The sequence below is a fragment of the Pelodiscus sinensis genome, chromosome 2 (assembly GCF_052426305.1).
Source record: "Pelodiscus sinensis isolate ZL-2025 chromosome 2, ASM5242630v1, whole genome shotgun sequence".
Taxonomy (NCBI): Eukaryota; Metazoa; Chordata; order Testudines; family Trionychidae; genus Pelodiscus; species Pelodiscus sinensis.
Genome location: NC_143053.1, coordinates 42,159,840 through 42,176,878, shown reverse-complemented (window position 1 = coordinate 42,176,878; position 17,039 = coordinate 42,159,840). Strand labels below are relative to the sequence as shown.

General features: G+C 45.2%; 2 protein-coding genes across 4 annotated transcripts in view; both read left to right on the top strand.

Moving 5' to 3' along the window:
- Positions 1-17,039, top strand: part of DPY19L4 (dpy-19 like 4) — a 196,354-nt gene that overhangs the window by 18,627 nt on the left and 160,688 nt on the right. The gene's annotated exons all lie outside the window — the stretch shown is intronic.
- LOC102450114 (uncharacterized) overlaps positions 9,578-17,039 on the top strand; it is a 35,090-nt gene continuing 27,628 nt past the window's right edge. Inside the window, exons 1-2 of one of the 2 annotated variants that reach the window (XM_075920365.2) lie at positions 9,578-12,658; positions 13,559-13,650. The gene's annotated coding sequence lies outside the window, so the exon portion shown is untranslated. Of the gene's footprint in view, positions 12,794-13,558; positions 13,651-17,039 lie in introns of both variants that reach the window. The other variant, XM_075920367.2, reaches the window with a different exon arrangement.

The following is a 17,039-nucleotide window of genomic DNA, read 5'->3' as shown; positions in this document are numbered from 1 at the left end:
TTCCTGGACTCCTTTGAATCATTCCCCTCTTTAAGTTGTTTCACTTATAAGTCCAAGTTTTTTGGAACGTATCTTGGACTTACAGCAAGGACAACCTGTACAGCAGAAAAATTATCTGTTGCTGATAATGAGTGACAGCACAAGGCTCACTGCTGGTTCACTGCACACAGTTCACTGAAGTGTGTAGTCCAAGAGGAATGGACTAGACATAATTTATTCTAGTTTTTGCCTACATTTAAACCATGTACACCTGACCAAATGCTGAACTTGTTGCCGATACCCATTCTAGTGTAAAGCAAGACACAAATAATGTCAGTGAATTAACACAACCTGCTTTTTAGGCATCAGGAGCCATATTCAGGGGCCAGAAACTTTCATTTGCTTTTGTCTCTAAATTGGGGTCTCAATGCCAAATATCAAATGCATTTGAAAATGTTAGTCTTGAACTGTTTGGGGTCAGTCTTGTGAAACGATGATTCCTACTTCAGTCAGTGGAGACTGAGGGGTGCACTTGGTGCCATTAATGTCATCTGAGCCAATGTCATTATAGGCTAAATGGGTCATATTTATGTCAAGGAGAGTTTTGATACTGACCTAAATGGAACCAGTATTGGGTCATCTGTTTGTTTCCATTTGTAAAATGTGGATAATAATGTTTACTTACTCTAAACACTTATAAGGATGTTGTAAAGATTTATTAATTAATGTTTGTAAAGTGCTATAGTCTTTAAGTGTTTAGAATTATTACATTGGCTAGGGGAATGCACTAGATGTCCTGACCAGTCTCTTATGAGTCAATGAAGTTATATAATTACAAGGTACATCTATACATGTGCATCAGACTTGCCATATACAAAATACATTGTCACATATTTACTAGGGATTCATGAACTGGTTCAACTGAAGTAAGAAGAGGCACAAATCTTTGGCTATTACTCATGCCTAATAACATGTAACCCTTACAGTTGTCTGCACTCTTAAGTCCTGACAGTTTATTCTGGAAATATTAATTAATGAATGGCCAAATTGAGGAAATATTGAAAATCACCCAAGGAAATTTATTTGTGAGATTGTTTTTCAATGCAATTTCTAGGCTACAGTGGCTGCAATGCTTTCTTGTATCAGACCATGTGGAGAGTGTATAATTCCTTCCAGAAATATACAGGTCTTTGAAATTTGCTGGCACAGAGCACTGTTTTCAAAATAACTAGAAATATTAACATAAATAGCTGCATTCTAGATCCTGCTCTCATTTAGACCTATATAATCCATTGATTTGGGTTGAATGAATTCACAAAACTAGGTCCAAGGTTTGTATTCTTGATTCCAGTCTTCTCTGAAGTACTGTGTAGATTCACATTACTATCAATGTTAAAAAGTGTTCTTCTTTGAGTAGTGTCCCCGTGGATGCTCCACTCTGGGTGCTGGTGCATCCTCATGCCAGCAACCAGAGATTTTTCTAGCAGTGTCCGCCCTGCTGCACATGTACCGTGCTGCCTCCTCGTGCTGTTGGTGTCCGTTAGGTGTGCGCGTAGCGTGGCTCCCTCAGTTCCTTCTCTACCGTCTTTGGCAGCAGATGGAGCTTCTTTCCTCCACGCTATTCTACAGAGAAACGACAAAAAAAAAAGTTAATTACCCTTAGTTTCCTCACATTTCTAAGTTTTAAGCCCCCCTACCTAATCCTAAAGCAAAAAAAAATAAAAAATAAAAAAATTTCATCGGCCCACCACTTTTCATCACGCCTAATGCTGGGATCTCCCAACTTCAAGAGGTGTGAGTCATGCTGGGATGCCATGCCTGTCTCTGATGGGTATTCTGCGTGTATATAATGCCCTGGAGAATTGCACCACACACATTTGCCCTCACTGCTCCAAACTGATGGCCAGAGCATGCCGCGACCGCACTAACAGACTAAAGACCTTTCTCTATGAAAGGCTTCTCCAACCACCTTCAGAGGCCCACAACAACTGCCTCAAAATCACCATCCGAGCCAAACGGTATGGACAAATCACATCCCTCTGCTTCATCTGCCAAGTCAGTCTCACAAACGAGACAATCTCCAACCCAATCCTTACCCTCGGCACCGACTGCCTCGAGGGTCAGCACTTTGGACAGGCCCGGCACACTGGGCATGGCACCGTCCAAGATGCCAGCACCGCATAAGAGGGTGCACTTGGAGCCCAAACAAAAACAAACTGCACCAACGGCACTGGCCGCACCATCTGGCCAACACAAACACCGCTCAGCACCGAAGCAGCCAACTCACTCAGCACCACATCAGCATCAAAGAGACCCTCTGCCAGTATGCTGCCTCAGGACCAATTGGCACCGCCTGCTCCCTTGGTACCAAGCATTAAGAGAACCTCGGCACCGTCCCAGGAGCATTGATGGCACGATGCTCCTATCAGGAACCATCCCTCACCAGCACCAGTATCCCCAGGTTTCTCCATACAATCGGTGCACTCTCGCAGGTCACTGACTCTCTCTCGCTCCCTGAGTGAAGCCGGCACCAAACCACGTAGCTGTTTTTCTTCCCAGCATTCCAGCCCAGCATACAGAGCCCCATTTTGGGACACTGGGCCTGCTACATATGCCTACCCACCACCACCACCCTGGTATGTGCCTCATTCTACATATCGGCCATCCCTATACCCGGGGCAATGGCAATCATAGGATTTACGTCCTCATGCGGAGAGTCATCACATTGCACCTTCCATAACATCCAGGGAAGCACCTCATTTTCCCCAACTCTCTACCTCAGTGACAATGCCTAACTCCCTGGTCCAGACGGAGATGAAGGACTCTTTGTTGGAGGCTGAAGAGAGGACCCCTGTACATAATTTGTCATCCTCACCAGATGATGCGGTAATATCCACCCGCACCTCCTCCAACAGATGACTCGAAGTTCCAAGTACTTTTAAAAGGGTAGCTTTGGCACAATTTTCAGGAAATTCAAGAAAAGCAGTATTGTTTCTTGTGAACCTTACAGCCTCCTACCTCCTCCAGAATTGCCCTCCCTATGGACAAAGCGATTATGGACCCAGCAGACAACATCTGGCAAACCTCGGCATCCATCACTCTAACGAATAAGAGAGCGGATCGAAAATACTTCATCACACCAAAGGGAATGGATTTTCTTTTTACTCACCCTTCACCAAACTCCCTGGTAGTAGATTCTGATAGAGGTAGAGCTAGACAGCCGAACATGAGAACAACGCCACACGACAACGACCACAAAAAATAATATGTGGAGATATATCTATCTCATAGAACTGGAAGGGACATTGAGAGGTCATTGAGTCCAGTCCCCTGTCCTCACGGCAGCACCAAGTACCATCCCTGACAGATTTGCCCCAAATCCCTAAATGGCCCCCTCAAGGACTGAGCTCTCAACGCTGGGTTTAGCAGGCCATTCCTCAAACCACTGAGCTATCCCTCCCCCCTTTGTGGCCCATAATGACTATTCTCATTCCATACTCCAAGAACTTACACAATACTTACCCAAATATAAGAGGCCTATCCTCCTCAACATTATGCAGGAGGGCCATACAATTTCTCGCACAGCACTACAGACCGCGATGGATGTAGCAGACACAGCTGCTCACATCGCTGCATCAGCAATTGTGATGCGGAGAATATCTTGGCTCCAAGCATCAGGGGTCCCTAGGGATTTGCAGCAGAAAGTCGAAGATGTACCTTTCAGTAAGACTAACCTCTTTGCTGCAGAAACCAACAAAGTACTTCACTCGAGGAATCACTGCCCTCTGGATCCTGGGGATGTACACACCCGCATTTAAGACAGCCAGATACAACAATTACCAACGACCCAGGGGCCATACAGAGAGCAACGAAGATATGACTTCCGACGAAAGCAAAGACCCCAACAACGTAGGTCTCAACACCCACCAAAACACCCAACGGCAGCAACCCAACCTTCCACATCTAAACAGCAAATTTGAAGGTTTGGTCGAGAGCCAGAAAGACACTCTCCTTGTTGTTACACCATCAACCAACCTTCCACAATTCAGTCACTGCCTCCGCCCCTTCTTTCAACTATGGATTCAAATAAGATTGAACAAATGGGTCCTAGGGCTCCTCCACTACGGTTACTCCATCCCTTTCATTTCTCTTCCCCCTAGCCATCCTCCCACCCCATTCCTCTTCAGGGACCCTACTTATGATACCCTCTTCGAGCAAGAGGTGCTTCACTTCCTCCGCTCACACGCCATACAACCAGTATTAACAGAGTTCCATGGCCGAAGGTTTTACTCAACTTATTTTCTGACAGAAAAAGAATGGAGGATGGAGGACCATTCTAGATTTACAGATGCTCAATAAATACATCACTTATCAGTGATTCAAGATGGTGACCCTGGTAACAATAATCCCAGCATTGGGTCAAGGAGACTGGCTTTTAGCTCTCGACCTTCAAGATGCATATTTCCACATAACAATCCATTCTGCCCACAGATGTTTTCTAAGATTCATGGTTGGCCGTCACCTTTACCAATACCGAGTGCTACCTTTGGCTTTTCAACGGCCCCCAGGATGTTTTCGAAAACTCTAGCCATTGTAGCGGCATACCTGTGTCGTCAGGGAGTCATAATATTTCCATACTTAGACGACTGTCTCATAAAAGACACATCCCTCCTAGAGACAAAACACATGACTGAGACTACCACAATCCTTTTCCTCTGCCTCAGCTTTCATATAAACTACAAAAAATCCACCCTCCATCCTACACAGGTGCTGGAATTTATAGAAGCACACATTGATACCATTGCAGCCAAAGTGACTTTACTCGTGCACAGATTCAACAACCTACACAACCTCATAGCGGTAGCACAAGCAACCCCTACCATGACAGTTTGCAAATGCCTGAAAATGTTGGGCCACATGTCAGCCACAACCTATGTTGTAAGACTAGCCAGGCTCCACCCGAGATGCTTTCAGTCTTGGTTTGCCATACTTTATACCCCGTCCAGAAATCCACTCTCCAAGTCAGTTACCATTCTGCTGTGGGTTCTCAACTCCCTGCACTGGTGGATGAATCCACACAACGTCTTAACCGGCATTCCATTCCATCAGCCGACTGCTACGTTTACCATTATGACCAATGCATTACTTATGGGATGGGGTGCTCACATAGGAGCCCTCACAGTCCAGGGCAAGTGGTCCTTTGCAGAGCAAACCCTTGATATCAACCTTTCGGAACTGAGAGCAGTGCGATGTGCATGCCAGAATTTCCTACACTACATAGCTCGCAAGACTATCAACATCATAACAGACAACACCACTTGCATGTATTATGTCAATCGGCAAGGCTCTGCACGGTCCTCATCCCTATGAACGATCCCCATCCCTATGTTCCTCAAGCTATGGAATTGGTGCCTAGCGCACCATATTACCCCCATTGCCATGTACCTCCCAGAGGTGTTAAATGTTACAGCAGATGCCCTCAGTTGCAAGTTTTACAACCACCACGAGTGGGAAATAGACATGCATGCCCTCAATTATGTGTTTTTCTGACGGGGGTCAGTCAGACAGACATTTTCACGACCAAGAACAATTGCAAATGCCACCTTTACTGCTCCACAGCAGCCTTAGGAAAGCACTCCCTGGGGGATGCTTTCACCATCAAATGGGATGCACTGCTACTCTATACATTCCCACCCTTTCCTGTACTCTACAAGGTCATCATCAAAATCAGAACAGATAGAGCTCGCATGATTCTCATCACACTAGCATGGTTGAGGCAAACGTGGTATCCTTCCCTCCACAGAATTACAGTGACGGAGACATATGCTTTTCTGCCTCAACATAATCTTCTCTCCCAGAATCAGGCACAATTCTCCACCTTGAACTGCACAAACTCCACCTCCACGCTTGGCTTCTTCATGGCTCCAGGATGCTGAAAATGCCTGCTCTGAAAGAGTAAGAGAACTATTAATCAACAGCAGAAGAGAGTCCACTAGGAAAGCTTACCTCTACAAATGGAACAGATTCTCTCAGTGGCTTAAACGCACTCACACTATACTCCCTGAGACTGCCCGTCCTCCCCTCCTACTGGACTATCTCTTGCAACTTAAGGAGTCGGGCCTGGCACTAAATACTATCAAGATTCATGCAGCTGCTATAGCAGCCTTCAATTGCACCATTGGAGGTGATTCTTTCCTCTCAAACCCAATCACCAAAAAATTCCTCACTGATCTACAAAACATCTTTCCATCTGTTCGCCTACCAGTTTCTATCTGGGACCTAAATCACATACTCAATAGCCTGGCAAAGCCACCTTTTGAGCCCTTGGCGACCTATTCTTGGTCATACCTATCTATGAAGGTCTCCTTTCTACTCACAATAACCTCCAGTAGGAGAGTGGGGGAACTTGCCACCGTAATGGCGGACCCCCCCCATACAATTTTCAGCAAGGACAGAGTGACACTTCGACCCCACCCCAAATTTCTCCCAAAAGTTTCCTCTCCCTTCCACATAAATGAACTGATACACTTACCTGCATTTTTCTTGAATCCGCACACTGATCCATCACAAGCAGCATGGCACATCCTCGATGTCCGCAGAGCACTCGCATTCTATATTGATCGTACGAGAGCCTGGAGGATAACTCCTAGACTTTTCCTATACTTTGTGGAACTATCTAAAGGGCAGGCTGTCTCTTCTCAGAGGATTTCCAAGTGGATCTCTTCATGCATCCACGCATACTACACCATCCACAACAAAGAATCACTTGGCACCATCACTGCCCATTCCACCATGGCCATGTCCTTCTACAACCACTTTCCTCAGAAATGTACCTCTCCAGGACATTTGCAATGCAGCCACTTGGTCATCACACCACATGTTAGCACAACATTATGCTCTGGCATCCTCCATAGCATCATCCATGGCTGTCAGACCAGCAGTATTATCTTCTGTGACAACAAGAGGGCTCCAAACCCACCTCCACGAGCCGACTACTGCTTTATAGTCACCTAGAGTGGAGCACCCATGGGGACGCTTCTCGGAGAAGAAGAGAGAGTTACTCAGCTGGTGCAGTAATGGTGATTCTTTGAATTGTGTGTCCCCGTGGGTGCTCCACTACCCTCCCTCCTTCCCCTGCTTTGGAGCCCCATGTTCTACCAGAATGGGTAGAGAAGGAAGGGAGGGAGCTATGCCCCACACGCGCCTAATGGACACCAGCGGTAGGCTCCATGGTGTGTGCATGGCACAGCAGACACTGCTAGAAAAATCTCTGGTCACCGGTGCAAGGATGCACGAGCACCGAGAGTGGACACCCACAGGGACGCGTATCTCAAAGAACCACCGTTACTGCTCCAGGTGAGTAACTCTTTCTTCTTAGGACAGCTGTAGAAGAGTAAGACTGAGTCATTAGAGTGGAAGACTAGACATCAGAAGATATTGGTTCTCTTCCCCATTCTGCTACTGACACATTATGTGACTTTAGGGAAGTCACATTGCCTCCCTGTGACTCAGTTTCCTCATCTGTAAATTGAGGTTAGTAATGCTTACCCACGGTTGTAAAGTGATTTGGGATCCTTGGATGAAAGTGGAAGATTATTATAAATCCATTTAAGTGGCACAATTGCAAATACTTCAAGATCCCTGGTTATGTATGCTTTGTGTATAAATATTATTTAGCATTTATATTACAATAGAGTTCAAAATGTGTTAAACAGTGTATGAATATTCAGGAAGATACAGCCCTTGCCTCAAATATAATCTAAAAGCACACAGAAGGAAATGAAGGGCAGGGGGAATTGCTTGGATACAGTACTCAAGCAAAGTGTTCGTGCTGATGGCAGTCATATCTATGGTTGGTGTGTGTGGGTGTTTGTACATGTGTACACACACACACACGCGCGCGCGCCTGGCAACAGACTTTCCTGGGCCCTGGACAATGGGGGCAAAGGGGCTCAGCACCGAGAAGGAATGGGGCCTCGTTCAGAAGGGGCAGGGCTGGAGCAGCTAGCCCTCAGCACCATCCTGACTGCACCATGCCTCCCCTAGTCAGCACTCAGCTACACAGGGCTCTGGCAGCAATTTAAAGAGCCTGGAGCTCCAGGCCCTTTTAAATCACTGGCCCCAGGGCAAATGCCTTCTTTGTCCCCTCCTGTTGATAGTCCTGCATACACACACATCCATTTTTATGTATTAGTCAATTTTAAAATAATTTCACTATTTATTTTAAACTGGGTTTTAGTGGTTGGAAGTCTCCCTAGGGTGGAAATGAAGGAGAATATGAGATTATGGGACTAACAGAGGGGAGTGGGCAAAGAGAGAGGGAGGAAGGAAGGTAAGGAGGAGCAAGAGGCTATGAGAGAGAAAGAAAGAGAAACTTCATAGGTAAAGGGTGTGACGTTGGTGAATTGAATGGTTGCCATCTTAAGAGAAGAGCAGGATATAGCATGACTAAATACATGAAGTCCATCTTTCATACCAGGATGCATGTCAAGAGAGGAGGCTGTGAACACTTCTCCTAGCTTTTGCTGCTGCAAAAAGAAATATATGCAATAGAAACCCACTGAGCCTGGTATTTGGGCCAGGGCGCTCTGGGTCTGAGGTGGGAGGTCGGGGTCTGGAAGGTCCTCATTTATTCCCTATGCCCTTGACTGTAGTTCAGATTAAAATCAAGTTTTCATTCACTGTTTTATTTCTTCACAGGGGTGTCTGTTAAAGAAGGAGCATCTACCTTAACTTGTAATTTCTTGGATTCTTCCCATTTGTATCACAACTGTAATGTTCTTTAAACACAATAGTGTGTGTAGAAGAATAAGAATTAGTTTGTAGAAGAATAAGATTGAGTAGTTAAAGTGTAGGACTAGAAATTTATACCCACTTGTGCTGTATTACTGTGGCCCATGACGTACTGAACAGTGTTGCTGAATAGTCTTGCAATTTCATTGCGAATCTCATGATATTTAGTGTTTCCCTTAAAGTCCTAGCTCTCTGGGAATCATGTCAGTACATGAGAATATCAGCTTTTTTTTTAAAAAAAAAGTAAGTTTCAGCCCTTATGGTTGCAAAGAGAAGCTTAAAAATCTGATTGGTGTGTACCTTAAAGGTTCAAATACTGGAAAGTGAATAAAAATAACTCAAAATTAATTATTTCTGTGAAATCCCATGACTTTTTGAGCCTGGATCATGATATTTGAAGGTTTGGGGTTGGCAAGGCTCTAATACCAGGGTTTTTGTTTGTTTGGTTTTTTTGGTACGGCAACCTGAAAAGCAACTTTTAATGTCAACATCCAAGTTTGTTATCTCTATGGTTTCTAGTGACATGGAATAAATCAAGGCAGTCTCTGGAGAAGGATCTTAGAGGGCAATGGTCCAGTGGTTTGGATGTCTTCTCCACATTCTCATATCAGGCTAGCCTTCATTTGCTGTTTGTGAGCAGGTAATTTCAATACCTGTTTGAGATTCTGATGAAAATTTCTGGTTGGACTGTTGGATCCACAATCAGGTCCTGATTCCTGACCCTCTGTTTTTCCAAGACTCCACCACAGCAGGCTGCTGACCAGAAAAGTTTCCTGGATTTAAGGTGGCATCTTGGAGGTGATTAGATATCTTCATAGATGTGTAAACCTGGGTTCAGTATTACATGGATGTATTCTCGTATTGTTGCTGTTTCTCTTCAGAGGAATGAATAAAAGAGTTATGAAAACTATAGAAATAAAAATGCACAAAACTTCCCCATCCCATTCCAACTGCAGGAAATGGTCTGCTCTAAATTTATTGCAGCACCCCTAAGCAGGCTGAATGGCACAATGGTGCTATTATTTCTTATTATAAACTGGCTGGATAAGATCTGTACTGTGCCTCATTATACAACATTCTGTACAGTACAACACCTACTAGTTTAATATAAAGTAGTTCTTTGGTTTTAAAAATAATGCTGTCAATGGGGGAAAAAATCCAGTCTGACATCTAGAAGAAAATGTAGGAAAGAAATAACGGTAAGAGGCTCAACTAATAATGGGATATGAAGTTACACAGCTGGGTTAGGTTCTGATATCTGTTCCAACCTTTTTGCATGACTTTAGAGTAAAAAAAGAGTCTATACAACTGCCCTAATGGGGCAACTGAGGGCCATCCTGCAGCAAGAGAATGAGAGTCAGCATAGTCAGCTCTATGCTACCACCTTTTAGACCCTAGGCTTGGTCTACACTAGGGCTGTGTCTAGACTGGCAAGTTTTCCCGCAAAATCATCTGATTTTGTGGAAAAACTTGCCAGCTGTCTACACTGGCCGTTTGAATTTCCGCAAGAACACTGACGATCTCATGTAAGATCGTCAGTGTTTTTACGGAATATTGTGCTGCTTCTGTTCAGGCAAAAGCCCTCTTGTGCAAATGGTTTGCGCAAGAGGGCCAGTGTAAACAGCACAGAACTGTTTTCCGCAAAAAAGCCCCCGTCGCAAAAATGGCGATTGGGGCTTTTTGGCGGGAAACCACGTCTAGATTGGCCACGGACGGTTTTCCACAAAAAGTGCTTTTGCGGAAAAGCATCCTGCCAATCTAGATGTGCTTTTCCAAAAATGCTTTTAACGGAAAACTTTTCAGTTAAAAGCATTTTCGGAAAATCATGCCAGTGTAGACGTAGCCTAGGAGTTTAGATTGAATTTGGCCTCATAAGGTCAATTTTTCTAAATGATGTGTCACGCTACCAAGCCCATTCCATCGACTTTAAGGGCCGCTGAAGCCCATTTTGGTACTCCTGCTTTTCACAAGGAGTAATACAATTTTCAACATTGCCTGGTCAAATTTATGGTAGTGTAGACGGAGTGTTGAGAAAGTCAAGGTTCTTGGCCTCAGAAAGGCATCCCATAGTACCCTACTCTCACTGCTGTGGCCAGAACTTGCACCTCTACTGCTCTCCCGGTGAACAGATAAAGTCCTGTGAAAGTTTGAATGTAATTTCCCATGTGGCCAGCATTGTGAACACAGCTCAGGGTAGGCAGCATACCTGAGGAGCCATGTGACCATGACCTCAAGTCCTATGAGCTCCAGTTCCCAGGGGCACAAAAGAGTGCCAGGATGGAGTATGCAAAAGAACTGGGACCTCATTCAGGGGAGAGGAATCCATTCTCTCAGAGTTCAGAAACAGCAAAAGAAATGCTGATATTTATGTGAAGATAGCAAACCGCCTGGTGGCCAAAGGATGCCCAGCAGTACTGAGTTAAAATAAAGGAGTTAATGCAGTCCAATCACAAGGCAAAGGAGGCAAACAGATGGTCTGGTGCATCACTGCAAACATGCTGTTTGTACGACCAGCTGCATGCAATTCTAGTGGGGGACCCCAACCAGCTTCCCAAGCCAGCTTTTTAAGCCAAGACACTCCTGGCAGCAACGTGGAGGACAGCATGGTGGCGGGTGGGGAGGCAGGGGGAGAATGTCCAGCCGGCAATCTGCAGGATCCAAGAACTTTTCATGACCTTGGAACTAATCCCCTCCTCCTAGTATGTCTCCCAGTTGAGCACTGACACCAAGGAGGGCACTTCTGGTGAGTTCACAGTTTTGGTTTTTTTTTCTTCTTTCTACAAGCGGGTTAAGGCTATTGAGTTTGATGTGTGGCATACTATGTCTACGCAGTGCGATGGAAGGGGGAGGGCCTGAAACAGCTTGTTAACATGTCTGGAGATGGAACGGGAATCCTCCCTGCATATCTCCATGAAGCTCTCAGATAGGAACTCTTTGATCCTTCTCACAAGGTTTCTGGGGAGGCCAGCCTTTTAACATCCTCCACGATAGGACACCTTCTCACGCCAAGCCAGCAATAAGTGGTCTAGTGTCATTGCAGCACAAAGCATTGCAGCATAAGGCCCAGGTTCAGTCAGCATCAGCTCCCTGTCATTCTGTGTGGTTTGGAGAAGACTGATATCGCTCATGGCAACTTGGGTGGAGGAGGAGGGAAAGCTATTAGCTGATGCCATGGCTTCAGACTCTGGCACCCTCTCCCTGCAGTCTTCTTGCCTGCAGTCTTCTGCAGGATGACACACAGGATGGAAGCCACATGAGCAACCACCCTCCCTGCCAGCATGACTGGATCTCGTGACCCTCTCCCACCTTCAGGGTCTCATTCAGGTATCCCTGTTCTTCAGGGTGGGGGAGGGGAAGAAAACCATTCGCAAAGTTCCATGAAAGTGGCCTTGCACATTCAGAAGTTGTGCAGTCACTGCTGATCATCCCATACCTGCAGCACTATGCGGTCCCACCAGTCTATTCTTGTCTCACAGCACTAGAACTGGTATTCCACTGTGTCCAGAGAATCGACTGGCAGCTGCCTTTCCACCAGTGAAAGGGCTTGCTTGTATAGCAAATTCACGGGATCCCCACATTCATCCTCGTCCTTTTTCTGGCAGAGTGACGTGTGTACACTCTCAGCATACCGAACCATTAGGAGCATCGAGGTAGACATCAACATCACAATGGTTTGATGCAAAACAGGATCTATGCTCATGTTGCCATGGCATCTGTGTAGGTAACCAGTGCCAAAAAAGGCATAAAAAGACTGTTTCCCGTTGATCTCAAGCAAGGGGGTAGGGAGTAGATGAGAGTATTATGGGATGCTGATGACATGAACTTATAACCACCTGCTGCACAGTTTTGGTCCCGGAAGAGTAACCCAGAATGCAAAGTGGCACCGGTACGGTAGGATAGCTATTCACAATTCATCGCTCTCAAAGTCAATGGCAGTCTCCCTAATGAGGATGCCCTACTTCAAACTACATTGAATTCTACCCAGCAGTGGGGACACAGACCTTCAACTTTGCAAAATTGGGTGACCAGAAATCAACCTTAATAGATTCTACCTGATCTTATAGTGTAGATGTGGCCTTAGTGTAAAGGGTGTGTCAGGACTCTGACCAGAGCATGCTGCACCCCAGTGATTTCTGTTCATTATAATGGCCCTTAAACAGCTCACACAATTTAGGGCTTGTCTACACTCAAAAGCTGAATTGAATTGATTTAGTTTATATCTACTACAATGATGCAAACCCCATGTGTGGATACACTTGCATCTGTATAAACCTGCCTTACATCATTTTAGCTTGATAGATTAGAAACCCCTGTAATGGACAATTCTGGATAGGAATGTTCAAACACACAGTTATACCCCTCAATTCAGTTGGTTTAAAATGACACTTTTGGTTAACTGGTGCAAGTTTATGAGAGAGCAGTTCTGAAGCTGCTGTTAACTAGTGGCCAACCAGTCTCCACCAGCCTTGGGAATGGGAGATGTGCAAAGGAAGCCTAAAACTGCTCTTGCCCCTGTCCCGCTGAGTTGCACTGAGTGGAGCCCTGGCCCTGCTGAGGATCTGACCCATTTTGTATGAAATACTAATAAGTAGGTCAAGTTAATCATCATCTCCATTTAAATGGAACAAAGAAAAACTTCTTTTAACTATTGCATGAAAGTCTATTATTCTTATAGTCTGTGATTGACACAAATTCTGTACTCTGCCACATGAGAATATACTGCTGTGATACTAAATTAGCTAAATGAAATAAAACCAGAACTAACTCATCCACACTATTTCAACAGAGACAAACTAGTTCAGCACACTGTGTATGTCTGCAAAGCACTACAAGCAACAATTTCCTCACCAATGGAAACAATGAATCAGCTCTGCAAAGGTAATTGTAAAGTATGATATAAACAACTGGGTGTGCATGTGTGTAAACAAGCTAACTCAGAATACCATACATGTGATTAAAGAGAATAAAATGTGCACATTTCAAGGTATATGTTATGTAGTCAGCTCTAACAATTACTTACAATTGTAAATTGATGAGTCTCTATTAAACTCTTCAGGAGTCTGAGTAACTTATACATTTTAGCTGAACCTTTCTCAAGGTGAGACGTGCTATTTGATCAGTTATTTTATACTTAGTCTCTTTGATCAGTTTGGCAGGTTTTTTTTGTAGATGGCAGTTGCTATAATATTAGAACTATCATGTTTGCCTGCCAACAATATCCTGTGGGCCCTTTGTCCTTTATATCTTGGTCTTATCTTGTTTTGGTCACGTCTTACTTCCTTCACTTCTCCGTGTCAGATTAGTTTAGCTAGGGGAATGTCTCACGCCTACTGAATCACAGCAGTCTGGAGTCAGAGTCCTTTTGGAGTCAGAGTCCTTTTGTGGGGTGGAGGGGTCTATAAGGCTTATTAAGTCAAGAATAGGGTCTTTCATATGGTTTCAATAGTTAGTCACTATCTTTCACTGGAATGCTAAAATAGGAATTACAGGCAGTCCCCAAGTTACGCGGATCCGACTTACGTCGTATCCGCACTTACGAACGGGGCTTTCTCGCCCCGGAGCTCGCAGGCAGCGGAACCGCCCAGAGCGCAGTGGTCCCGCCACCTCGATCTCCAGGGCGAGAAAAGCTGCTCCGGGTGCCTCTGGTCTGCTGGGGACCGTCTCCAGCAGACCAGGGACACCTGGAGCAAAGCCGGGAAGGCGGAGGGGTCCCGCACCTCTGAGGCTTTGCTGTGGCAAAGGCTCAGAGGCGCGGGACTCCGCTGCCGCTGCAGCTTTGCTCCCGGTGTCCCTGGTCTGCTGGAGACGGTCCCCAGCAGACCAGAGGCACTGGGAGCAAAGCCGCAGCAGCAGCGGGTCCTGCGCCTCTGAGGCTTTGCCAGAGCAGAGCCTCAGAGGCGCGGCACCCCGCCGCCGCTGCGGCTTTGCTCCCCGTGTCCCTGGTCTGCGGGGGGGGGGGGCGCAGCTAGTTATGTAGCTTTTGTTGTGGACCCTGGGGTAGAGCAGCTGGGGTGCTGCCGGGTTGGTCCTGCAGGGACCTACCTGGCAGCCCAGCTGTTCTGTCCCAGGCTTGAGATTCAGCCGCTGTTGAAACTGATCAGTGGCTGATTCTAGGAAGCTGGGGGCAGAGCAATTCTGCCTCCAGCTTCCTGTAGTCATCCCCTGGTCAGTTTCAGCAGCAGCGGCTGAATCTGGAGCCAGTTCCGACTTACATACAAATTAAACTTAAGAACAAACCTATAGTCCCTATCTTGCACGTAACCCGGGGACTGCCTGTACTATATTGGTTCAAACCAGTGGTTTACCTAATCTGGTACCCTGTCCAGGACAATGGCCATTATAGATACTTCATAGGAAAGTACAAGGAACATTGTGATGAACAATTATGGAATTATCTTTTGTAGTAGTTGTCTTATCCCCTGAAGCAGGAATGTTTCTTACACATTTCTGTTCTATATAACTACAAATGCTTCTCCTTACCTATAGTTATGAACCATTAGGCATATATTTCTCTCCTTTTTATATATTACAAAAAGAGTGTTGGTGTCTTTAAAGTGATGTTTTACTCTGAAAAGTGACTGTGTATACATCTTAGTCAACAGACCTGCACTCGGGGTTGTTACTCGTACTTGGTGAGTTAGTGATTTAAATAAATTTTTGCTTCTTTTTATTGCTGCTGACATGGAAGAAATTGCATAGCCAAGAAAGTGTGAGTTGACTTATATTCTGGCTCTTGCATCATCTATAGAATTATAAGGATCCACTCAAGCTTGCAGATGAGGGGGGCAAAAGGTAAACTGCCCCAGTGATTCAAAAGGACCCAGGACAAAGTCATGAGATCAACCAATGGTAGAGGGGAAGGGAAAACCATAAACTCTACTGTATTGTATTTAATTAATCTTCTGATCACCTGTTACATTTTGTATCTCGCTAGTATTGACTATAAAACCCTCAGGAAAGGGAATGTCTTTCTTTATGTTTGTTTAGCGCTGTGTATGCTATTGGTTTTAAGTACTTAAATCTCAATAATACATGCTAGCATTAAGTATTTGTCTAATGGTTCACCTCTCATGTGCCCCATATATTTTAACATTTCTTTCTGAAAGGCCTGGCTCTAGCTTACCTTTTACAGAGCCTCTCTCCTCTGATCACATCCCTTGCATTACTAACACTTCACTAATAAACACTCCCTCTCCACTTCTCTTTAGACTTCTAGGGCCCCTGCATAGATCTTTTCTTTTTCTTTATAGATCCTTATTCATTTTCTAATAAATGGCACCTCCCGATGCTAGAGATGAAGGATGGTCCCGTGGTTAGGGCACTACCACTTAGGAAACAACAGGTCAAATCCTTATTCTACTGCAAACTTCCTCTGTGGCCTTACATCAGACACTAAACTTTACTGTGCTTTAGTTCCCTATCTGTAAAATGGAAATAATAGGGGTATTGTGAAGGTCATGGAGACCTTATAAGTACCTGAGATAGATAGTGTAATTAGTGCTGGTTTGCTAGAACAAGTTAATCAAGAAGACTGAAAACAGAAAAACGTACAATATTGAGGCACAAACCATTGGATAGGCTTCCATGTTCCTTTCAAGGGGTTAACTCACTGTTCTAAGTGTCAGGTTTACAGGTTAAAATCTTTGAAGGTCAATTCAATCTTTTATTCTTCTCAGAAAGATAAAACCGAATAACACATTGTACTGTCTGAGGATGTTTGGGTTAGACATACAGATGTGAGGGTCCTGCCTGCTCTTTAAGATCTTTTCTGTAAAGCTACTCCCCAGGGCAATGTAGCATGTTGCAGTTATTGTCTCACATTGACTCTATAGCAAATTGTCAAGCAAATCTGTTGACAAGTATATCTCTGTCTTTTCTAATGGCCAGGCCTGCAAATCAGTCTAGGATCAGATGTGAAATTAACACTAGGCTTTTTATGACTTACCCATCATCGAGACTAAATATTGTGCAATAGAACCAGAGGGGCTGACATTCTCACTGGGTCCCTGGCCAAGGTGTGTGTGTGTGTGGGGGGGGGGGGGGGGGGGGGGGGGGGAGGAGCTTGGCAGAGCCTCAGGCGGAAGGGACAGGGCTGGGGGCTAGCCTCCACCAGGCAGCCTCAGTTCTGCCTGAGGTTCTAGCAGTGATTTAAAAGGCCCAGAGTTCTGGCTTCTGCAGTAGCAGTGACAGTGGTTTGTGCCTCTGGGTCCTTTTGAATTGCCAGGCCCTGGGGTAGTTGCCTCTTTTGCCCCCCAGAAGCAAGACTG